Source organism: Astatotilapia calliptera, chromosome 4 (genome assembly GCF_900246225.1).
Source record: "Astatotilapia calliptera chromosome 4, fAstCal1.2, whole genome shotgun sequence".
NCBI classification, from domain to species: Eukaryota; Metazoa; Chordata; class Actinopteri; order Cichliformes; family Cichlidae; genus Astatotilapia; species Astatotilapia calliptera.
Genome location: NC_039305.1, coordinates 8,417,600 through 8,443,652, shown reverse-complemented (window position 1 = coordinate 8,443,652; position 26,053 = coordinate 8,417,600). Strand labels below are relative to the sequence as shown.

At 39.5% G+C, this 26,053-nt stretch overlaps 1 long non-coding RNA gene across 5 annotated transcripts; it reads right to left on the bottom strand.

The window, feature by feature from the left end:
• Positions 1-327: 327 nt before the first annotated feature.
• On the bottom strand, positions 328-23,112 carry LOC113020432 (uncharacterized). Of its 5 annotated transcripts, none has more exons than XR_003272200.1 (6): positions 23,049-23,112; positions 22,874-22,933; positions 22,382-22,585; positions 22,073-22,285; positions 19,232-19,374; positions 328-456 (listed from the first exon to the last, which is right to left on the bottom strand). It is a non-coding gene; the product is annotated as an uncharacterized LOC113020432 (long non-coding RNA). The 5 variants fall into 5 exon arrangements; XR_003272198.1 differs by adding an exon at positions 8,940-9,027 and having other exon boundaries at positions 22,874-23,107; XR_003272197.1 differs by having other exon boundaries at positions 22,874-23,107.
• Between the last annotated feature and the right edge of the window lie 2,941 nt (positions 23,113-26,053).

Below are 26,053 nucleotides of genomic sequence, written 5' to 3'. Positions count from 1 at the left end.
TGTAGATGTCCTGGAGGGAGGGAAGCTCACCTCCAATTATCCGTCCAGAACACTGTACTACTCTCTGGAGAGCTTTGCGGTTGTAGGCGGTGCTGTTGCCATACCAGGTGATGATGCATCCAGTGAGGATGCTCTCAATGGCACAGCGATAGAAGGTCCTGAGGATGCGAGGGCTCATGCCAAATCTTTTCAGTCTCCTGAGAAAGAAGAGGCGCTGTTGTGCCTTCTTTACTGTTTTGTTTATGTGTACTGACCACGTAAGATCCTCAGCCAGATGTACACCAAGGAAGCGGAAGCTGCTCACTCTCTCCACAGCAGCACCGTTGATGGTGATGGGGGTGTGTACTTCTCTGCACCTCCGGAAGTCCACTATCAGTATCCTGGGAGTTGATTTGAGATGTGGTGCTTGTATTTGGAAAGTTTTGCTCCATGCAGGTGATACAAACCATCCTTAAGCTGTGAAAACAGAAAAAAAAAAATTCAAAAAATTGCTACAATATTAGTAGTGGCAAAATCTAAAGTTTTGTACATCCTGAGGAAGAAAGAAAGCACTGATGAACTCAGTAATGCAGAAAGACTTGGACATCCATGGAAGACAACAGAGGTGGATGAACGCAGAATCATTTCCAGGGTAAGGACAAACCCCTTTACAACAGTCAACCAAGTGAACAACACTCTCCAGGAAGTAGGCGTATTGAAATGCAAGTCTACCATGAAGAGAAGACTGCATGAAAATAAGTACAGAGTGTCCACTGCAAGGTGCAAGCCACTAATAAGCCTCAAGAATAGAAAGAACAGATTGGACTTTGCTAAAAAACAAACAACAAAATAAAACATCTAAAAAAGACAGCACAGACAGATTAAACCAAGATCAACCGCTACCATAATGATGGCAAGAAAAAAGTATGGAGAAGGCGTATATCAGCTCATGATTCAAAGCATACCACATCATCTGTAAAACACAGTGGAGGAAGTGTAAAGGCTTGGGCATGCAAGGCTAGCAGTGGTACTGGGACACTAGTGTTTTTTGATGATGTGACACAGGACAGAAGCAGCTGATTGAATTGTGAGGTGTTCAGAGAGATACCGTCTGCTCAAATCCAGCTAAATGCAATGAAAATGATTGGCCAACATTTCATAATACAGATGAACAATGACCCAAAACATATAGTCAAAGCAACCCAGGAGTTTTTTAAAGCAAAGAAGTGGAATACCCAGAAGAGCATGTGTTGAAGACTAGACTTCAGACAGAAAAACCCACGAACATAAAGCAACTGAAAGGCCTGGTTGAACATTAAAGAGGAAACCCAGCATCTGGTGATGTACATGAGAACAAGACCTCGGGCCTTCATTGCCACCAAAGGGTTTAAACCAAGTATTAGAAATGAACAATCTATTTTCAGTTATTTATTTTGTCCAATTACTTTTGAGCCCCTGAAATGAAGGGATTGTGTTAAAAATGTTTCAGTTCCCCACATTTAATGCAGCCTTTTTTGTTCAACCCACTGAATTAAAGTTGAAAGTCTGCACTTCAACTGTATCTGAGTTGTTTCATTTAAAATTCATTGTGGTAACAAACAGAACCAAAATTATTTTTTTTAAAAGTTGTCTCTGTTCAAATATTTATATACCTAAAGGTATAACCTACCACATTGTGTCTGCTGTCAGAGTTGTATTCCATCAATGCCATAATCTCCTTGTCTGTCACGGACCCAGCTCTGGAGGACTCCGGGTCCGTGAGCAGTTTTGACTCACCTCCCGTTGATATTGTTGTTATTATTATTTTGGTGATGTGTGTGTTTTTCTGCACTGTGCTGTGTTAGTCTGTGTCCCACTCATATGTATAGGCAGGGTATGGGTGTGTATGTCTGCGGGTGTGGCTGGAGGATGGAGCTCAGCCACCTGCAGGCCTGAGGGGTGTGGCCCTGCGGAAGGACTGGCCACACCTGAAGTTCATGCCACACCTGTTGGTGATCAGGGCTCGTCGGGGGAGCTACTTAGGAGAGAGTTGGAGCTCCCACCGGCGCAGGATCATTAAGCTAAGACTCCAAGTCAGTGTGTAGCATTAGGAAGTGCGGATCGTGTGTGTGCGCGCGCGGGTTCAGTGTTTAACGGCTGCTTCTGTATTGTCCTGCAGGTGAAACGAGGGACCAGAAGGGCAGCACGCACAGGGTGTGCAGTAACACAACAGCGGGGAGCACGAGCACGAGCACAGACGTCGGAGGGAAGCACGCACACGGGGTTCGAGGGAGCAACGGGGAGTTATTGTGTTTACAGCTTTCCACTGTAAATAAAGAGCACTGTTTGCATCGCAGAGTCTGCGTTTTGGGTCCTCCTTTCCCCACATCCCCACGGTCTGCCCTCCAGACCGTGACATTGTCGGTGTATGTATGTTATATATACACAAAACTCTTAAGTGTTCAGTATGAATATACAAAAACTATTCCTCATCATTTGGAACTTATTTATTCCCGTCAATGCTTCAACGTTTCCTTATCAGCTGTCAGACATCCATAGACAAACAAAACTCGTAACAAATCGTTTTGATCGTTAAATTTGTTTTCTTTTTTTCCTTCTGTCACTTTCAATTTTGAGAAAAAAAAGACTACAATTTAATAAATCTTCCTTAGGCTATAGCTGCACTCAGTAGAGTCTCCACTGTCTAAAGAAACTTTTTACTGACTTGACACTTTGAAGGGAGGCGAGTTGATAGAGGATAGGAAAAGCTTGAGGCTGAGGCGCAGACAGACAGTTGATGGACACTTCTTAACCCCTCAGGGACTTGCTGCATTTGTCTACTTGAGCTTGTTGTACAAGTCATTGCTTTTTAATCTTAAAGTCAGAACTAATGTAGTTTCCTTGCAGTTGTTAGAGGAGTCACAAAATATAATACATGTCTTAATTTGTTATGATATTGTAAACATAGTGCTGTGAATTTTTAAAAAGTGTTTTGGAGTTTTGCTAATGTGGACTCTAAACATGTAGATAATGATGAGATTTAAATTCAAAGCTAAATCTCTTATTCAAATACTGTTTATTGGGAGTCAGAGCCTTAAGCTCTACTGTAGAACACCCTTTAGGTGTACTGCTATAGGGGGACTTCCCATGATGCAATGAGAGCTTGTCTTTCACTCTTCTCTTTTGACTACCCATCTATTTGCCACTATTTGCATGTCATTAACCTTTGTTCCTGTCTTTCAACTCTACTCATGGCAGATGGCTCCCCCTACCAAAACCTGGTTGTGCCAGGGGTCTCTTCAAGGGAGTTCTTCCCCCCCACCATTGGAGTCAGATTACTCACAGTGGATCTCATGGCTGGTGTTCATGCTAATATTTGGAAATTGTTTACCTTTACAAGATAAAATGCTTTCAGACAATGAAATGGTGGTATATAAACGAAACTACAGTGAACTGATTACTTAAATTTATTGTGTCTATGAATTTAAAGCTATCTACTATTTAACCACACTGTTATCTTTCTGGATTATTTGTTGGTGCTTTTATGTTTTTGTGTCTGATATATTTGCCTTCATATTTATTTTTCTTAAATGAAATCTGCAGGATTTTAAAAAATGCATGTATCCAGGAATCCATATTGTAAGCAGTGTAATTTATTTTTTACTATTTAACTTTTGTAACTTATGTCTGACATATAAAACTAATTCAATGTTCCATATTAAGCAGCTGTTGCATTTAATAACTTACATGTCCTTTAATCTTTATAAAATGTCCACTTTCTTTTCTCTAATATATTGATACTGCACAGAAGCTAAAAGAAAAAGAATGTACTGGATTTCTCAATTAGCTTAAACATAGAAATAGTAGACAGCTAAATTGTCCCAAGGTATTTGAGCATTTTCAAGCCAAGAACATCATGACCTTTGCACTGTCAATTAGCAAACATTTAATAAGCCAGGCTGAAAAATCTAGTTTTAGACCACTTAATGTCTACCACTGCCAACTCACTGCGCACATTCTCCCAAAATAGCTCTCATAATACCCTCAGTATGTAATCATCAGTTTTTCAGGAGGAATTCAATATGCTTGTAGAGTTAACCAATCATTTCGAATGTGTTTGGAGAGAATTATAATTCTTATAAGTCACAAATGTGACTTAACTTCATTGGCAAAGAAAATATTTACAGCAGATTGAAGACAAGCCCTGAACAAATGTCAGATTCTGAATATTTTCTTGGCAGTACCCACTGACCCATACAGAAGCCCCTCACACAAAACATTTCCCTGTAATGTAGTGTCCAACCTTTCACATGTGCTGCCTTTGGAGAGTGTCACTGTTAACATGGTGGAATGAACATCAAATTCCTTTTAGGGAATTACAGTCCTATAAGGTCTGTCCTTTTTTTTTAATCACTATCTGAATCATTTTTTTTTAGCATAAGCTCAACAGGAAAAAAACGTGGTGAGCAAACCAAGCCCAGTTAAGGAAACAGTTCAACAGAGCTCTTAAATCCCTTTCCTGAAAAATGTCTTGGTGCCAAAGTGTAAAAGGCTTTGGCTAATGACTTTAGTAAGAGTGTGAAACACACATCCAACAGAAAAGGGTGGGACTGGCCTAGCATCTGGAGAATATGCCTCGAGATCCAAATTCACCGGTTAAGACCTTCCTTCCTAAAAGACAGCAAATGCCTGCACACTTCTCCTCCGCGTTATCTTCTTGTTGTAAGAGTGGCAAATTGGCACAGCTACTACTAGCAGTAGGTTTGCAAGTTGGCTTAATTAATATGTGGAAATGACTGTGGCTGCTGAAGCAGGATTTATATGAGCAAAAGTCAGCCAATAACCCTTCCATGCTCTGATAGACAGCCAAGAACAAACAGTATGGCTTATAGTCATGTTAAGGAATTTTTCTCTGTGAACATTACAGTAAAGTATGTCCTCTTAGATGACTATATTGGCCTGGCTCATCATTATGGGATTCTTTTATATAAAACATGTTAAAATTAAAACAAGTATGAGACTCCCCTTGTATTCATATACCACGAGACAGTGTGGTGGCAAATGTTAAGCTAATTTTTAGCTCAATCTCCAAGGAAACATAAAACTGTGCTGTTTTCTGCCGCAGACAGAACAGCATTATAGCATTATAATGACAATAACTGAGCTTTGTGTGGATTTTTTATGAATCTATCATCACTCAGCAGAGACCACTGCTTACTGTTGGTTGCTCTTGAACATTCACATGAATATCTTGAGCCTAGACAGATAATGTAAGTGCTTGACAAGGAGAGCAACCAATAATCAAAGTGAAGTTAACTGCAGACTACAGACTGACATTGTTGTAAATATAGCCAATGTGTAGGTGGTCCAAACTGCTTGCAAATGAATAACAAGCACAGACATGACCCAAGAGAATCACAGACAGAGCATGAGGGTACTTCTGCATGAAACATGGCACTGTAACAGCTCACGGGTCTTCCCTCTCTCAGAATGTATTGCAGGGGCATCTATGAACAACATTCTTGTCTGTGAAAGTGAAAAACGGGAAACAAAGCCGATAACAAACAAAGAACTTCATCGGCGGGATCCCCTTGTGGGCAATGGCATCATTCAACCATTTAATTGGATGGGACTGACATTTGCAGAGCAGGGTGTCACAGCATTTGCACGAGTGCAGAGGCCCAACTTGCTGCCATACAGATGCATCACGCTCCAATGATTCAAGAGGCGCTGTTTTCCTCCTCTGAAAAGAAAACTCCGTCACACTCAGCAAAGTCACACTCAGCACAGTCAAATGCATTTGCTCACACATTTCAGTTAATGGGCGACTTGGGGAGACGCCGAAGTGCGGCTGGAATAACATTCAATAAGCATGTTCAACCGGCCTACACATTTCCACCCAAATGTACTAAAAGACATCCATGACTATCAACATCACATAATTTCACAAGGCTCAGTATTCAACTTAAATATATATACTGTATCTGCTGTATCGCGCCAGATTGTATCCAAAAAGAGCATCTTTTGCTAAAACCTGTGTCACCAGAGAAAATGCACAACATCCATTTATGCTGCTTGACAAGTACAACACCTTTTCACTGACAAGAAAAATACTTCAAAAGTTATAGCTGACAGTTTGTGTTTTCAGTCAGCTTTAGTGTCATTGCAATTTACTTTGCTAATGTCCGGTATTTAAGCTTAAAATAGCTCTCACTCAGATCATTAAATAAACCCATACAGCGCAGACAGCTTATTATCTTAGTCTAGTACTAATACTTAGCAGTATCTGTTTTTCTATAAAGATTTAGAAATGGGAGAAGCAATAAAACAAAGCTATGAAAATTAGATTTTTAATTTAGTTGGTAGTTAGAAAACATAGCCTCCTGGTGATTCTAATTCCATGTTACCATCTCGAGAGAATCATCATTATCCAGTGGATTACTGTTTTATGTTACTATCATCAACAATCAAGAAAGCAACCAATCAAGTTTAATCCAGGTAACAACTCCCTCATGACTGCTGCTATTCTAATCCCCTCCAGAGAAACGAATTAAAACAAAAAAAAACCTCTGAAAGACAGAGAGAGACAAGGAGGCAGCATAACAGAGGCGCAGATAGGAACATTCAAAGAGACACACAGTTAAATACCTAATGACATTTATATGTAGTCTGCAAATATATTATGATCCAGCAATTTCATGTGTAATTTATTGTGAGAAAACATTGTTTCATTGGTGCACTTGAGATATAACCCAAAGGCACGCGATGTGGGGGAAATTTTTAAGCCTTGTCCTCTTCCTCCTCTATGCATTTCGCTCAGTTCTTGGCTCTGTTGTACTTACGCATCGTAACTGCATCATCCACACTGACCCTTATGTTCTCTCACATCTCTTGTTTTAATATACTTTTACTGTTTTCTGGTAAATTAACAGACCAGACACATCTCTGTCTGTGACCCTAAAAAAAAAGAAAAGAAAAATGCACAAACAACAAATCTCTGAAATCTCTCATTAATCTGACTAACTGTAATTCACACATTTTTGCAGAGATATCATAGATTTCAGAGGATGAACCCCAGGAAAAATTACACATTACTTATACTTTTTACTTTTCATAAAGCACCATCACCAAGTCACTGTGATTAACTAATAAATAAAACAAGGGAAGTAAAAGCATCCCCATTTCTCAATTCTCAGGGTGAGGAAAGTTCTAGTTTTGCTACCCTGCTTTTTTTTTTTTTTTTTTTTTATTACATCGTAGGGTCCCTGCCAGCAGACGATGACATTTAAACAAACTGTATTTCGATGATAATTTCACTATTTTCAGCAACGGATGAAAACAAGTAATAATAAAATCATGCTTTTTTTTTTAAACAACCCTTTGAGCTGGTTCAGTCAAATCCATCACTGATCGTTTGCCACAGCGTGACTTGGCTGTCAGTCAGTGTCACTCCACACTGAACTCTGACTAATGACAAATTGAGAAATGTGACATTTAACAAAACTGGGATGAAAAGAAGAGATAGGGCTAGCGTATGCTGAACGAATCTGAGCCAGCCCAACTTAAAAGTCGAATTAATGGAATGACGAAATCATTTCTAATGATTCAATGTTAGTTCATTTTACCAGCCTGCTCTCTGACAGGACCATAAACAGTATAAAACATGGTAGGACCTTAAGCCTGCATTCTTTTAAATGGCCACCAGGGGACAATCTCTGTGGGGGTGGTGGCAAAAAAAAAACCCTAAACCTTCCAACAATATAGAAGTCTACAGGAAAACTGCTCTCTGACTTGACCTCTGTAAACACTTTCTTGCCACATTCATGGTCTCCATCACTCATTTTGTGTCATAGTGAATAAAAAGTTAGGCTGTTTCAGAAAAGAACGATTATGCACAGTATGATCATTGGCTCGGTGCTGGTAAATGACATGTCCTTAGCCAATGAGCATGTGGGTTCACAGTCAGATCCACCCCTTTTTTGTCAGATTGAGTTCAAAACACCAAGGTGGCAACAACAAAAACACTCAACTGGATTCTTCCAAACGTCACGGGAGGCATGTCAATGTTTTCTGCTGTCTATGGATAGGACAGAATTCAGAAGTATCTCATGCTGTTTGACACAGATATTCTGCTTTCTCTCTGTATCTGTGTTGCCTTTATTCCTCTATATCATTAAAGCTGCAAAAGATATTGGTGCTAGTAAGAGTAGTGAGAAAAATAAACAGCTGAAATTTGACAGTTACCATCACATTACTTTGATTTGCTAATGGGAGCTGCTCAGTACTCAGACCTTGTGAATATTGAGGTTGTACAAGGTTTCGTTTTACAACTCAACTTGGTCACATAGAAATAGGTGAAATTACTGTAATCTCTTAGCAGTGCATTGGCCACAAGCAAGTTAATTTGCTGCTTAAAGCAAGCAATAATTAAAAAATAAAAACAATGACAAACAAAAGTGAATAATAACTCTTGGGTTATTTTCATAAAGTTTAAAAATTGTTTTCCACAGACACGGTTTTTGTTGTCAACACATCTAACAGATTTGTCATTTTATTTTTTTTCCATTTAATTTAATTCATTTAAAAGTTCTGTAAGCAGTTTGTTCTTCTTTTACACTTAAGCTAGAAAAGTTAAATTCTTCTAATAATAAACAATTCAATTTAGCCTACTTTCAGTTTTCACACCTCACAGTATAAGAAATATCTAAATTTGGAGAGATTATATATATATATATATATATATATATATATATATATATATATATATATATATATATATACACACATACACATACATATACGTGTGTGTGTGTGTCTTTTCGTGCATCCTTGGGTTGCTTGGCTGTCTCAGGCTGTGCGATTACGTAAAGTCAGCTTTCCAGCTGTAACTGACAATACTTTAAGCTTGAATCTAATAAAGTCAAGCTCACAGGCTCAGTGTGTTTTCTCTAGCATGCAGTGTACCAGTGTGTGTATAATACCTTCTGTACAAGCCCCAAACACTTCTCTTTCCTTTCTCATCCCACATCACCTCGACTTTGACTTCCAAGCTTGGCAAACTTAGTTTATCTACAACATAATGAGATAAGAAGGGTGGTCATAAAGAATAAGGCAATAAAATCCCAATCAATAACCAGAACAAGGCATATGCAGTTTGTTGCAATGCTTAAGTGTAATTGTAATTATAATTTTAAAAAAGCCCAAACATTAATCTTGTGCATACAAAATCCTCCACCAGCTGTAGGTGAGTTAAAAAGTGATTTAGCCGTTTAGTTTATGCTGAAGAGATCTCAAGTTTCAAAAGTCTGAACATGATAACTATTGGCAGAATAAGGACATTTTAGAAAATTAAATACATTCAAAACTAATGTGTAATTCTTTTGCTCGTTGACATATTTCTAACTCTTTTATATATCCTGTATTGCTTGCCTGAACATGACATATAAATGGAAAATTTCTAAATATCTATAAAAAACATCTAAACCATACAGGAAATTATCCTGACATAAAACTGACATGAAATAACATGAAAATGGTCCTTGACTCTGTAACTTTCTGTGGCATAATCATACTTACTTTTAAAGCCTTAAAATTTCAACATTTCCTGACAATGGCTTTACTGAGAACCTAAACCGATAGACAGGCCAGATAAATGCTTGAAGGTCTGAGTTTTGCCTGTATAATCCAGGTGTTTTTTAAAAATTATATATCACTTCCCTTTAAATACAGAAATGCAACAAATACTGTTGCAGCTGTATCCAAACCTAGCCCACCATTGGATATAAACAGAACAAGATCTGATTGTATGTATTACAGTCAAACATATGCCTTCTTTTAAAAAGAAAATATCATAATAGCATGTCCTCCAGGCCACACATCGTAGCAGGTGGAAATAATCCGACTGAGAGACAGGATAGCATCCCCTGAGGTCTCCTGTCAAAGTGATATTCTGTTCATTGCAAGAACTCTGTAAGGCATGACCTGCAGTTGCACTGAATAGGAACAATGTTAGGAAAAGATCAGACTGGTGTTTCGGTAATGTTGCGCACTGTATGTTCACAGTTCAATATAAACAAATCAAACTGAGAAAAAACACATTATCATATGGAAAAAAACAACACTCACACCGTAGCAGACAGAGTGCCTCCAGAAAAAGGCAAATGAATTGTGCAGTTATTGTTACCAAGTGGAAGATATGGGAGTTCCATGATTTATAAATAAAGATGTGTAATTTCTCACTTTCTAAATGGAGGTCTAGAGCAGGGCCAGGAAACGGAATGGATGGAAGGATAGGGAGAGAGAGTCCTACAAACGTTTATCCCTTCGTAAACATGGAGTTTCACTCAGCTCAAACATGTGAAATTGCCTCCCTGGTCAGTCAGATGCACTGATGGAGATAAACCAAAGTGACATAACGGCTACATTTGTGACAGCTCAACAGTCTCCTCCATCTCTTTTCCCATGCTCTCTCTGTCTTTCTTTGGCTTTTCTGTCTCCGTCCTCTCAAGGGCATGTTGCCACTGTGAACAGAGACATATCTTTTGTTATCCCCCCCCCCCCCCCCCCTCCCCCCAACCCCTTTCTTGCCTCTCTCTTTCTCCTCCTTGCTCAACCCATATCTTGTTGTCTCTCCACTGATTATCAATGCAACACCTTTAATAAGATCCATCAGCCCACCACTTTCCCGCCCTCTCACACCCACTTCATTTACACGGGGAGTGAGAATCAAAGACGGCAAGTAATTTGGGATAAAAAGAAGATGGATGTGCCTGTGTGTGAACAACATGCTCAAGAGCCCCACTGCTAGCACAAGATGGAGAGGAGAGCACCTTTGGGTTAGGGACTTGTTAGTGCCTAGTGCTTTCTCCATCTTCATTCAGTAAACACTATCCGAAAGGATGGTGTTGGTACCTCTTCACACTGTGTTATATTTGTTACAATGGTTTTAGTTTTGGAGAATGGCCAATTCCAAAAATGGTGAAGAACTACAAAACTTTTAAGGTGTTTACATGTTATCATCTCCAAATCATCACTTTTTGACATTGGCAAGACGGTCTTGTCACTGGAATTAAAAGCCACAAGAAGAGGTTACTCCTAGACCTTATTTTTGCACCAGGGAAGAAAAGTAAAATATGAACCCAGAAAATGACTCAGAGCCAATGCATTAAGTAATTAATGTTATTTCAGCATGATTAGAGCCTACATGTGTATTCTTTGAAAATTAACCCAACACAAACACATGAGCCAGGTGGACAATCGTGACTATCTCTCCCCTCTCAATTGACGGGTTGTCACATGTGTTCCAGCCATTTCTCAGCACAGAGATGATGACAAAAATGACATGCCATGATGGCTCAGTGTCACCGTTTGTATGACTATTTTTAACACAGGATGGCAAGCGGTGGGAAACACTGGAGAGATCTCCTCCTATTGCCATCAGCTTTCAAAAATAATAACAAAAAATATTCCACACTTGCAACTGATCTGTCCTACTGTCACTGTGAACACATCAGTGAAGTGGTATCTGATAAACATACAGTGACACCTATCAAGAAATGTCTGCATATCTGCACTGCTTCTTTAAAAATCAATATGCCTTTGTTCCACAGCTTGCAACGTCCTCACATACACTGTGCGGCACATTCCTGAACAACGTAGGCTCAAAGAGTTGCAGTCATTACAATACCAAATCAAATGGTACCAAAACAGGTGACATGGATATACACTAAGCCGCTGTTACATCATTTTTCAATTTTCAGAGGCTACCACTGACTAATGGCATCATGACTAGATGAGGGAAAGCTCTTTGGTGGCTCATCCATAAGCTCAGGGTCAGTGGTTTCACAACATATGAGCTGCCAACACTGAGAAAAAGAAGCTGAGTAACGCAGCTGACATCAAGGCTGGGAAATACCTAGGTTTTTCTTCTTTACAAGGATTCACTTCAATATATGCACACAGCTAGGCAGCGTGCGGTACAAGCCGAACGTAGAGGAGAATGTACAAATAAATAACATACTACTACAAGAAGATTATCATAAACAGAGCAACTCTGTTTGTTTGGGCTGGTTTGCCATGATGGGTCTCGTGGTGAAAAGTGTATCCCCCACAAGACCCTGTGACATGCACAACTGCTGAAGGGCTGTCCTCAACAATCACATCTCCCCCCAAAAGGTCCAGACCAGGAAACTGAATAACACAAAGGGCAACAGCCTAAAATAATTACCAAACCCATAGAGATTTCCCACTTAATACAGAAGCCATGAATGATCATCATCAAGGCTACACATAAGTCAAAAAATACAATACAAAGAGATAAAGCAGAATTTTAGCAAAATCCAAGTCGGCAATTAAAAAGTGTTGTTGGATGCTGTTTACCGCTTTCTTACCGAGTCTCTTCTCATGTAGTCTTTTCTATAATCATGAAACGGTCTTTTCTTTATTAGAAAAATGGTTTTCAAGTCACACAAACACTGGAAATGTAGTCAAAAACTGTTGTTTATCTGCAGCCTCTCGTGGGCCACACTTTCGCCATCATTTCTCTCACACCATCTTCACTGCTCAACTTCCCTCCCAACATACCCATATATCCCACTTCTATAGGCACCCCTCGTGTTTGCCCATGGACACCTATCATCGATGCACACAACATCTTTTCTTCATCCCCATCGATCTTCTTATTGAAACAAGCCTCATTTGCAGTCTCCTTCTTGACATTTTTTTTCCCTCTCCTGTCTCATTCTTTTCCAAACTCTGACAGGCTGTGCAGATTTTGGCAGTTTGCTGTTCTTCCCTAATCCTTCGCCAGACTTTCTTCTTTGCAAATATACAGAGATTTCAGAGAAAATGCAGTCAGACATCAGATGGTCACAAAGACTTTCCAGCTTGTGATATACAGTTTTTAAAATAGTAGGGGGGAAAAAAAAGAAACACAACAAAAAAGCCAGTCATTTTACTTATGGTGACCAAGCGAATAAAGTGTAACTGTTAGTGTACAGCTGGACTTCCTGATGCTGGAAAAAAAAAAGTATTTCATTTCCTAAATTGTGATATGTTGGAGTTTAAGAAAATGGTTCGAACATATTTAACTTTAGCTTACATGGTTAGTGCCTTTGTTTCACTAGAAAACTGAATCACTAGTATGTATTGCATCTGTATTACATCATTATGGTTGAGATAATATGTTACAGAGTACGTTCATCTGACTGCTTAAAATTGCCATTTGTGTTGAACATGAGGAACTCCGTACGCTGGTTTGTGTAGCTATTGTATGATGCATGTTGACAAATATTTCTGATTTTAATTATGTTCCTTTTATGCCTTCAATATTACTTCAAATGAGGCAATGAAAGTGGTATAAATTCTTTAATGGTTCCAGGGTAAGCTGTGCAAAATCTAATAAACATTCTCAAGTGATGTCATGCAAGTCAGTGTTGGCTACACTAAACACTATGCTGCAAACAAAAAAGAAAACACATGTATAGAGAAGGACAGAGTACTGGGGGTTGAAAATGATGACGTCCACCAGTGCTACCCCTCAGCCTCCTCGTACATGCACCTGTGGAATAAATTTGAAAAATGCTGGGTGATTTTCAGGCCTTAACCTTGCGGTCCACGATTTTTAGTAAACGCACCCATGGTATTAATTTTAAAATCCTACATCGCCTTTTTCTCAGGTTATCTTTGATGTCCATTTCACATCATATCTAAATCAGCAGTATCATGTGTTCTTATCGGTAGTCCCATTGCTTGGCTTGAAGCTGAATTAAAGTTTCTTGGCTCCTGCCCACGTCCTATTACCAACGATTATTTCACCTTCACCTGATGTTTGGTCACCACAGTGCTTCCAGTCTGTATGTAGGTTCAGTCACGCAGGCCAAAATACTAACTGGCAATCCACATTTCCATAGCAACCTCTAGTCACTATAGAAAAATGTGTATTCCCCAACCAATTGGCGAGTGTTTGGAGATTACACAGTCAGTGGAAGTGGAACTTTGAGGGACATGCAGTAGGTAATTGGTCCAGGCTTAAATGGACAGTGACTGTTTGAACATATAGATGCACTACTGACATGTGAACAACACCTCTGAGCAATAGTATAAAAAGCCTGATTTTGATGCAACAGAGTGAAACAGTATAAAAATCTTTGCTAGTTTTTGTGGTTTTTTACCTCTGGGTTTGCGATCTCAACTTTGAGTTTCAACTGTGAGTTGAGAAGCTATACCCACAGTATCTCACCCAAACACTCAGTAAAGCAATGATCTCCCTCGCTACTCCTCGACTTCGCTGTAATCCAGAGAATGCACATTCAGAGGAAACATGTCCAGTAGTCGAGAGATGAAGAGTGTGTGTGAGAGATAGTGAAAGACTCGACTGAGAAAGGAGAGAAGAAAGCGGGCCCTGTATCTCATGCCCTCCAGAGATCAATTGTCCGAACTTCTCGATGAGTGCTCTCCCTTGCCCCTGAAGCAGCCAAATCAATGCTTAGGCATGTGTGTTTGCGAGCCTGTGTGTATGTGCATGCTATTTAGGTGGAGAAAGGTAACGGAAAATGGAATCTGTTTAAATATGAGAAGTAGCAGTATGTATGTTAGGAAGTTCCTCAGATTCGATATTCTTAAATATCACTGAAAAGTCTCCCTACGGTGTTGTTGAATATAAACGTGTCTTAGCAATTGGGACAGCGCTTATTGCTTTGAGTGCTGAATTTCCCACTTTGCATTGCTTTTTAATATGTTACAAAAACACTTTCTTGTGCAATCCCCCTTTTTAGCATCACATCAACAGAGTTTTAACTGACGATGCTCTAGTTAAATAAAATGCTTCTATTTCCAGAACCAAACTCTTACGTTGGAAAAACGAATATCGTCAAGCAGTTGTGCAGAACCTCAAAGAGCATTAACATTTAAACACATGCATTGCACTGTATTGTTATTGTGAGACGGAAGATTCATTGTCTGTATTGTCCCACTTAATCATTTCACCACACTCTTTAGTGATTCCAGTCTTATGAGTTAGTGCCAACGATGGGACTATTTATTTCTGCATGCTCCCAGTTTGAAAATAAGAAGGAATTACAAATTCCTCAAAAATAGATTTGCCTGCAAAAGAGAGTTTTATGGTCGGTTTATGGATCTGTAAGGGAATGTCATCATTTCGGTAACTATATTTGCAATTTTCTGTGTACTTTCATTTGCCATTGTTTTTACTAGTTGATTAATGCTGGTGGTAAACTTGGGGGGATGCATGTATTACATACACTTTTTTGTGATTTTTACAACTTTTCACTGAAGAAAGCTGGCGATAGAGCAGAGTCTCTCCTTTATTAAGGCCCCTCACACTGGGACTTAGTGGGAGATTTTGGCTTCACGCCTTCCTGCCACGGTTTCAGTAAATCGGCTTTCTGCGGGCATGACAGTCATTAGCCTTGCCCCTGGCAGTAATCCTCTAGTTTCTGTCTCTAATGAAAGTAGAAAGGGTTAGTAACATTCACTCCGTTACTGCTTCTGCTGCTGGGCCCCACAGGGAACCTACAGACTGTCCAAAGCCAAAGCCAGATGCACCTCCTGCTCTACAGGTCAAAACAACACCTAAAAACACCACAAGCTTCAATCACACTTGACTTAAATTTTTAAGACAAGTTCGGCCCAAAAGTACCTATGAGCAGTGTTGGGCACTAACTTGATACTCTATGCGCTCTTGCTTACTTTTGTGTCATGGTCTGTGGGATCTGGAGTGTTGGGGTTTTGGTTATTAAGGGTTTTGAGTTTGTTTTCACTGTTATCCTTATGCTCTTAGTCTTTTTTCTTTTCTTTTGTTAACGCTAGGTTGGGTTTATGATTCATTGTTTAATTTCTTTTTCAGTGTATACATTTCAAGGTCTTAATTCCTGAAACATAAAGTCTTCGTTTCCTGTGTTTCTGTATTCAAGTAATGAGTCTCTGTTTTGGTTCAAGTATATTTTTATTAGTTAAAAGGAGTTTTTGTCATATTCTTATTGTCCCAGACTTGTTCAGTCTTTTTTGAGGCCTGCGTCATTCTCTTGAATTAGTTTTCTTTTCTTTTTTTTTTACTTTGAAGGTTAAGTTTTCTGTTGTGTCCTCTGAACATTTAGCTTCCTGTCTTTCATTCCCTGATTGCTTGGTTCTCTTATTATTATTTGCCAGAGTGTGTCATCTTCATATGTGCTTCAGGTTTGATATTGTTTAGCTTGTATTTTGGCCTTGCATTAACTAAATCCACAATTGCTTTTTTTATTACGTCTGTCTGCTTTTGGAAGCAATGCATTTGGATCCCAATTCTGCAACCTTAACACTTTTGAGTACAGGAAGTTGTTTTTTTGTCTGTTTTGTTTGTGCTTTTTTACACAGTATACTTCAACAAATACTTAATTATAATATATATCTACTTCTACTGTAACTGCCAACAGAGAAAAGGCACAAGTTGTTAAAAATGAAGAAAGAACCTAAAGTTAGATGAAATAGGTTCACAATTTTTTTTAACTACAATTTGAAGTCAGAGCACTGACCAAGGAAATTAATAAGAGACTATGATCATAGATACTGCTTTAATTTAAGCAACATATCCATCAGATAACATACCCAAGGCTCCATACTGACGGTGTTGATGTGAATTTTAATATCTCCCTTAATAATCTTGGTGACAGAGTGCAAATTGCACACAAGAAGGACCAAGTGTTGGTCAGGGCTGTCATCAGCCAGGCCGTAACTTCTATCACCTGATAAAGCCAAGCACACACAGCTGGTCATGAGAACTTATTATTTTATTTTGTTCAATCAGGCTTTCAGTATGAGAAATGCCAACCTACATGAACAACATTATTAATTATTGCATCTCTAATCTGTTATTAATCAACCAATGTTTAGGAACACCCTGCTTTACGTTTAATATGATTTGCTCTTAAAACACACACAATTCTTTTTAAAATTTGCTGCACAATAAATTTCCCCTATTAAAAAAATCCCACCACTGAGTCCATCAGCCTAATCAGTTCTGGTCACTGGGAAGCATCACTCGGTGTCACTCTCATGTTCATGAACTCCTTTTTAGACAGCTTTTAATATGATGCATTGATGTATTTACACAAGCCTCTACACTTAATTTTAATGTGTTTTTATCCAAACTGTGAAGCACTTCCTGTATTTTAAAAGTGTTTTACCAATAAAATTACTATAACAAATCAAATAGGCTATGACATCATATTAACAGAGAACTGGTAGTAAGGGGCAAGAAGTGTACAGGTTGGATCTATGCATATGTGCTGCTGACATCAACTTCTGAAACTCTGACGCTGCAATTGAAGTAAAAAAAAAATAAATTCAGGTTTTACATTTTTTAACTATAATTTTGATGAATAAGAACAAATGTTTGACTTAGTTTTGGGAATTTGTGACAGGAGTGGGATAAAATGTGGTTCTGTCTGTCTGTTTTGTTTAAGCAAAACAGACAGTTTTATTTCCTATTGATTTTTTTTTTTTTTTACTTTTTGCTCATTGGATCACTCAGGTGATATTTTTCCTAAATCAGATATTAGATGTTAAGTTTGACTGAAGTTCCTGATCTGTATGTTTCTATCCACTGCAGCAAAATAACTGGCTGAAGCAAGTGCTTCGAATAAAGTTTTATTATAGTGTATCTTCCACTTCAGTAAGCCCTTTTGTACTTTGTCCTGTTGTACCTGTGAGCTAAGACAGCAAGTGTTCTTGGGGTGAATAGACAGTCGATGGCAGACCTACTGCATTGCACTTATTGTTGTGCTTTAGCAAGGAAAAAAAGGGCCTTTATCCCAAAAAAAAACAAAAAAAAAAAACTATCGAACTCTCATATTTAAAGCCACATTTGCAGGGATTTTAATAGCATCCAGTCAGTGGAAACCATACCGATGTGCCCTCCATCTTCAGGTTTACTCTTCAAGGCATGATGCCACGCTGTTCTGCAGTAAGTCATGTCATCTGCCTGGCCAGCAGGAACCCATATTTAGAAAGTACAAGTTACTGTCATAGAATGAATGCATATTTACTTATTCCTGTCTGTTATAAAAAGACCCAAAAACTTGGTTTTAATGAAAGGGCGCCTTATTTTATGTGATCTTTGACCTGCCCTGCTGTTGAGCATAGGAATTTTGATATATTGAGTGTTGCCACTTTTAATATCATCAGCCACATCTGGCAATGTTTGGCTGACAGATGGCTGTGATATGTGACTCAGTCACACATCTCTCTTTCTGGGCTGTCCAGGAAGGAGACAGCATCAGGAAATGTGAGAGGGAGTGGCTGTGAACTTGTTTGACCTCTGCCAGACAATTTTCAGTCAAAAGCACATCATATGTAAGCTTCTCCAAAATCAGTCTTTGTCCTCTGGTGGCTCCAGTTAACAGCATATTCACAAATATCAGTTTTAAGTACATTATAATAGCTATTGTGATGCATCAGTAAGCGATACGCATAGGTTAACAGAGTTACCTATGGATTTACTCATACTGCGTATGTTTTTAGCCTTTTAGCCTTAACCACCGTATATGCTTTTATTTGCATATATATAAATAAACTGAACATATCTATGCAAATTGATATGGATTTTTAAAATTTGTTTTAATAAACAGAATTTGAAAAAAATTACATGGCAAAACAGGGTTAACATGGTAAGTGTCTCAAAAAGAATAAGATCAGTGAAGTAAAGGCATTAAATGTTTACTTTTAGATCTTTAATTTAATGTGGAAAAAGTGCAAACAAGGTCAAGTGAAAAGATTCTATGCTGACATTTCAAAGTGCAAAAGAATGAAATAGGTGAAAGGACCATTTGACTACCTGTCTGGTATTTGTGTTAATTAATAAAGGGCACGCTTTACAGTGATGCAGCCACATGTATTCCTACCTCCTAGACAGTCCCAGCAACCAGCATTGCCATCTGGGAAGCATCTTTCAATTATGTTTTCTTCTTGGTAAAGCAGCAGGATTGTCTGCCTGTGCTAACTTCAGGGCTAAAGCCAAAAGGTCCTTTGCTCTTCTCCCTCCACCAGGTCCTTAAACAACTTTTTGAGCCTGAAGCCAGTGTTTTAAAAAGACTTTAAGAAGTTTTGGGTGTATGTTCCAAATTAAGCATCTGCAGTTTACTTCCACACCAAAGAAGAGTGCCAAGGCATCGCAGTGCGCACAACTTCCAGCTCTATGGGTAATACCTCTCCTTCTTCCTCTTGAAAGCAGACTGTATTCAGTCTTCAAATAGAAGTCAGGATAGCCATAATCACTGACCTGACACAGGGAGCCATAACAAAGTTCGGATGACATCCTCCAGACTTTAACTGGCATTTGAGGGCCACTCATGGGCTCTAATTGCATCAGGATAACAAGAGGATGGGTTCTTCTTGTTTCTTTTCTGTGCTGTAACCCTTTGTCTGAAAAAAAGGATTAGCAGTAGCAGTGTTAGATTACTGCATATTACCTTCAACTAAAAGAAAAGATATTGCATATTTGGATGTATGTGAGCAACGATCAGCAAGCTTCTCTGAGGCATTGCAAAGGCATAGGTTTCTAGGATCAGGAATAATGTTCTTTCTTGGTGAAGAATCTTACACTGTCCAGGCCGATGCTGCGCACAGATTCCCTTTAATATCTGCCTCTAATAGCTACCTAATAGCTGCCTAGCATCTTTGTGCTGTTAGATCGCTTGACTTAAAGATATTAGCTCAGTTTCAAATCACAGCAGTCTCAGCCACAAGTGTAATAAGAACACACAAAGCCATTCTCCAGTAATATTAATAGCAAGCTCACCACAGTTAATAACATCTTTTCGACAGTAATTTTGTACAGTAATGTATATCAAAATTGATTTTTCCCCCACTCTAGAATACTAAAATACACACAGACACTGAGGAAATGATCAAACTAACATGCACTAACTAGTCACAATGTAATCAGAGTTGTTGTTGTGCACTTCTAAAATTGCAATGACACAATAAATGCATGTCATTGTTTCATTGCTAATTTAATGTGTGATTAAACAAAGCCTTCAGCTGCCAAGATGCTTGTCCCATACTTTTTATTCTGCATTGGGAGTTTAAAGACAAAAAGACAATGACTGATACCCATGTGCATTTCCCATTTCCATGCAAGAGTCTTTAGTCCATTTATTTCATTTTTTGTTCACTGAATTGTTTCTTTGCTTCTTTGTTGTTCTTGGTGTATTTGTTTGCGCTTTGTTTGTTCATCCATTTGTTCTCTGTTTGTCTTATTGTTAATTCATTCATCTGTTTATCTGTTACACATCCTGAGACAACACTGATCAGACTTTAATGAAACTTGAAGAAATGACTGATATATTCAGGCTTTGTGTCTTGGTGGTAGCACACTAACCGCCCCTAATCTCGGCCGGCCTGATTTTACGAGTGGAAATAAGCATAGATTTTTGTTATTTATTGGCCCACTGGGACAGTGTATCATTTGAGAATGGGATGTCTACTGTCGAAATGTTTGTTTGCCATTGCATTTAACTGTCTCCCCTTCCTGATCTATGTTACCAAATTGATTCTTTCTTCTGGTCCTTCATAGTTTTTCTTTCCTCAGCGTTATATCTGAATGGGATGTTAAGAGCGGGGTAATACTTTCTTTTTTCCCTCTGCACTGTCATGTGATTCTCTATCTTTCACTTTCCCTTCTCCTTTTTATGCTTGATCTCTTTTTATTTTCCTACACAGGCACTGTGAGAGTTAGTTCTTTGAGGTTTATAAGGAGGTCTTTGTTGTACCTGCTGAATACCACAAACTTGACATTACTGAACATTTTGTTGGCAAGAACAGGACATACAGAGCTCCAGGCAACACCACATGTGAACACAGGCGCGCATTCACTGAAATTAGGGAGAAAAGAGCTCCAGAGAGGTGACCGAGGTAAGGACAAAATGTGGCTCTACCAAGTGTTACACATAAAAGTGGGATTCTTGGATAAAAGAACAAACATATCACAGGGGCCACAAGAGCTCACCTCTCACCCTGTGTCCTCCTGACAGCCCAACTCCAACCCACTGCTGACTACTCATAATCAATCATAGGCCCACTATAAATCAATCAATTAAAAACCCACACAAAGCCACAGTAGTGTAATCAATCAATCCAGCCTCTGTGGACGGTTGTTATTGAGAGCCAAGCATTAGATCTATAGTCGCCGGTCTCAAGATGCTGCTGGCCTTAGTGACATTGGCTGAATGTGCATGGAAAGAAATAAAAGTAGGAGTAGAGAGGTGAGACAAAGAGCTTGGGTGTGATCCACTATAGGGTAGAGAAGAGGCTCCCAACACTCCCATGATACATCGCCAGAGCCTGAATATTCATGCCTACGAATCGGGTACCATGGAGGCGCTCAGTTATTCATTATGCTTCTGCAAAAAGAAACACGCCATCATCCCCCTGCGATGGAATATTAATAGTTCCCATTAATAAAATATCCCACTCCCCATCTTAAGTCTTGTCTTCAACTTTCTTGGCCATTGCACATATAAAGGCTTGGGACTTTTGGGATGTGACCATGAAAGTCAGCCAGAGAAGTGTTATTTAGCATATTAGCAAACTTAAAATAATTTAAACGCTACATACTGACCATCTGGCCTAAAATGAGAGAAAGTGTCTTGTTCTCGTTCCACATTTGGACGAACCCTTATATATGAAAATAGAAAGAAAGAGTGTGGGAGGGGATGGCAAGAACAGCTCTATAGCTGTATACTCAAAGGGGATGAATGTTTAATTTAGACCAGCCTGAAAGTATGCTGACATTTCGCCATTGTTAGGAGAGATGAATACATGGGACACTGTCTGCAGGAGAAATGGAAATGTGCATCAAGGTTGTTAAAAATTCAACTGCCCTCCCCACCCAGACATGCAGATCTAGGCTCAGAATACAGTAGGTAACCCGCAATGTTTGCCACTGTAATTCTCCCCTGATTTAGTCTGTGGATGCTATTGTACTCTTCATCTAACTCCACTTGAGTAATACAAACCATGCTTATACAACTCGAATCCCCAGTGCTTTCTTTTACTTGTGAATTGAGCAGAAACGCGTCCATCCTCTAATTTCTTGGACCAACTATTGACATTAACTCACCAATAAATTTCCCTGAGCCATGAGACCCCTGTAGTAATAAGGTGGAGAAAGTAGGACTGCACAGCGTCAAGATCAGCGCCACCACAAGGACTCATGAGGAGTACTTATTAGAAGTCAGTGGGAAAAAACAAATAAATGCAGGTGTAGCACAGCAGGCTGGGATTGTTAGCTCTCTGACAACACCGACGAGGCGGGGAGGCGTGAGTGGTCAGCCTGTGGCAAAGCAGTGACACAGAGAAAAAGAGTGTGAGAAAAGAGAAGAAGAGAGAAAGAGTGAGAGAGAAAAAAGCTAGAGAGAAGGTCAAGTACCTGCCACTTCTGTCAGACACTTCTTATAACAGCTGAGCTGTGTCCAGCAGGGTGGCTGGCTGCTTTTGGGGCCTTTCATCTCACAGAGGTGATGGGTGATGAGAGTTTCTCTTCCTCACATTTAAAGTCTGCCACAATACATCCCAGAGACTTGGTAACTTCAGGTCACTGCTGGGTTCCATGGACTTCTGGGAAAACGTCCGTCTAGTGCGGCAAAATGACAAAAGGCTCAGCACATACACACAGAATCTCACATTGGAGTTTCAGTATAAAAATGTATGTTGTGTCGTACTGGTTTTTGCACGGGAGAGAATACAGATAAGGGAGCAGCCAAAAGCAGCTTCTTCTCTGGGGGCATTTAGCTGTTGTTTATGCTATGTCTCTGTTGCAGAGACATTGTAAGTGATTTTAAAAATCTGCTGTGTGTGTGTGTGTATACATGTAACTATGCCTTTGTGCAAGCAGAACTATCACTAGGCTTACAGGCCTTACCTGTAGGCAGGAGGAGCCGCTTGAACGATGGTGTGACCAGTTCAGCGCAGAATCACAGCCCTGGATCGGAGACAGAGACGAGGCAGAGACTGAGGTTTCAGAGTTGAAAGGATTGTCTGGCCCTCAGAAAAACATTCAGACAAAGACACCAGAAAAGAATGAACTCCTGCCTGACCACTGGAGCTGCAGACCAGCAGACTGTGACTGACTGACAGACTGAGCCGAAGATGGCGATGCGGTCACTGCGCCACACCAAGCCAACTGGCTCACTGAAACAGGATCTGTTTTTCCGACCCCACGGGGAAACAGTGAAGAGCTCCCTGCCATCCCTCTATCTATAGCTCTCTCAGGCCTAGCGCAAAGAGGAATTAGAACTGGAGTTTTGTTTTGGTGGCCTGTGTTTTTGTCACATGTCAGCCAACTGAGTTTTAGGGAGAGTTTTTCTCAGAGGTAGTTCCAGATAGTCTCCTCTTTAACCCCCCTTTCTCCACGTTTCCCCCATCCCCAAAACAGAGTGTCAAAGGACATATGGTTTAGCTAGAAGCACCTGGCAGCCCCATCAAACTGGCAGGAAGATTGAAATTGTAGCAATGGGAGCTGGAAGCAAGAAGAAAGCCTACACATATCTCAAAAGAATGGTCTTCATTACATACATGGAATTCATTACAGTCACTGAGAACATAAGAATGGGAGTGTGATGATGGGATACTGGTGGGAACCAGCTGGGGAAAAAAGGCACATTTGAGTATGGAGAAATTGCAGGACACAGGAAGTAGAAGCTACCTGTTGATGACTTGTTAATTATTTAGACAAATTTTTTAAAAGAAAGTTGCTAACCAAATTTTCCATTTTCACCAGATAAAGTGTTGCAGGACACAGATGTTTAAAATTTTGAAATGCCATGGGCCACATCAAGGACTGCTGTGCCATGTCATTGGACAGTTTCCATGTTGCCATGGTAATATTTTCCACTTGCTTAACAACTCGACAAAAACATAAATAAAAATGCTTAGGGAAGGCTACACGGAAGAAAATACTGTCACTCTGTCATCACACCTCTTGTTTTATCTCCCTATATTCTGCCACAAACACATGAATACACTGCTTTCGTCTGTGTTATATACTGTAGCTGTGTAGCTCCGCACATTAAAGTTGCTGTGGTGCAATTAGATTATTTTTTCTTCTGCAGCAGCTCTGTTTGTCTGTGTAACTAAAACACCTGTCTAGCTTTGACAGATCAATACACAATAAGACTTTCGGCATATTTGCTTCATTTATTTTGGTCAATCCCAGTAAATAGTGAGTAATGGCAATACAGAAAATCAGTGTGCATTTACTAAGTTCAAAGAACATGGCACAGAGTGGCACCCGGAAACTTTTATTTTTTCCTGCAGTGGTTAAAATGAAGAAAATTGATTATCAATATGCATAAGTGTGTATTCTGTACAGCCTCTTCTGCCATGCATCATCAGTGTCATACCCTGCTGTTTAAAATAGATTACTGTGTATACTTGTCTTAAATGATGGATTGTCATGAACTGGATCCATAGTCTCACCAACTATTTTGCAGATGAGAGTGACAGAAGGAGTAGATAAACACAGTAAAACTGACAGAGGAGGCAGTTTGCAAGAGAGCGTTTCTCTGTTTTCACAAGCATCGCAGGGTAGATTACATTGAGGAAACCACGGATGGTGGAAAAAGATGTTGCTCTGCTTCTTCCAGTCTTTGTTCTATTCTTGCAGGATGATAAATGCTGCTTTTCACATGGGATTTCACTGCAAGCTTGTTGTTACAAACACTGACTAGATATAGAAGTAACGACTGGTAAAGGGAGAAAAGAAGGGGTGTTGCTTACTTTTTAGTGGAAGTCAGAAGCACAAATTGTTAAACTGTCATTCTGAGATTCCAAACGGTAGCAATAAAAATGCAGACTATAGGTTTATGCATTTTACATAGTGTGTTTTTTACACTTGTGGTGCTTTTATTGTACCTTCTTTTACTGCACTTTCATACTGAATGCTGTATTTTTATTGTGCACAAAATCTTTGATGACATTTTAAGGAATGTCTACACTGGGAGGGTCGCTATTTTGAAAACTGCTATATAACTCTCAAGTCCTTAAATCAGCTGAAATTAATATTTTCAAGTGTGTTAACACGGCAACAAAAAGGAACAATATCAGCAATAATCTTTCACAAGAACTTATCAATCTATTACTATTAACAGCCAACCGCTCCACTGTTAAATATTTCATTCTGCTGCTACTAGTATAGTGCATTGTTGTGTCATATATACACATATTTAGCATATATATGTATATGTACATACATTCATAATATTATTACTCTCGGGTATGCGGCATCTATATATTTATTCCTGCCCTGTCTCCTTTGCTGCTGTAACATTGTGAGTTTCCCATCTCTGGGACTAATAAAGGCTATCTTATCTTATCTTATCTTAGCTGGGAGGGGTAATCAGGCCATTTCCAAATCATTTGTTGGCCATTATTCTACAATGGCAAAGATTATTCACAAGCGGAAAACAGAGCCAGTCTTCCAGTCAAAATAACACTGTCCAATGTTCAGAGAAACTGCAATAAAATAACCCTCAGAGCTCCAAGTCAGACTCTACAAGCCCTGCGTTAACATGCTGAATGATAAAGTTCATGACAATGCATTTAGAAAAAACGTCTGAACAAATATAGCTCGTATAGAATGGTTCCTGACATAGATTTGCAAAGTTGCATCAGAAAAAAAAAAAAAAAAAGAGTTCTGGAAGAAATTAAATGGTAAATGGCCTGTATTTGTATAGCGCTTTACTAGTCCCTAAGGACCCCAAAGTGCTTCACACAACCTGTCATCCACCCATTCACACACACTGGTGATGGCAAGCTACATTGTAGCCACAGCCACCCTGGGGCGCACTGACAGAGGCGAGGCTGCCGGACACTGGCGCCACCGGGTCCTCTGACCACCACCAGTAGGCAACGGGTGAAGTGTCTTGCCCAAGGACACAACGACCGAGACTGTCTGAGCCGGGACTCGAACGGCAACCTTCCGATTACAAGGCGAACTCCCAACTCTTGAGCCACGATTGCCCCGAGATAAGGCGAAAGTGGAAATGCCGTGCCATAATGTACAGCGCCATGGTTGGGGAAAAAAAACAAAGAAAGAAGATCA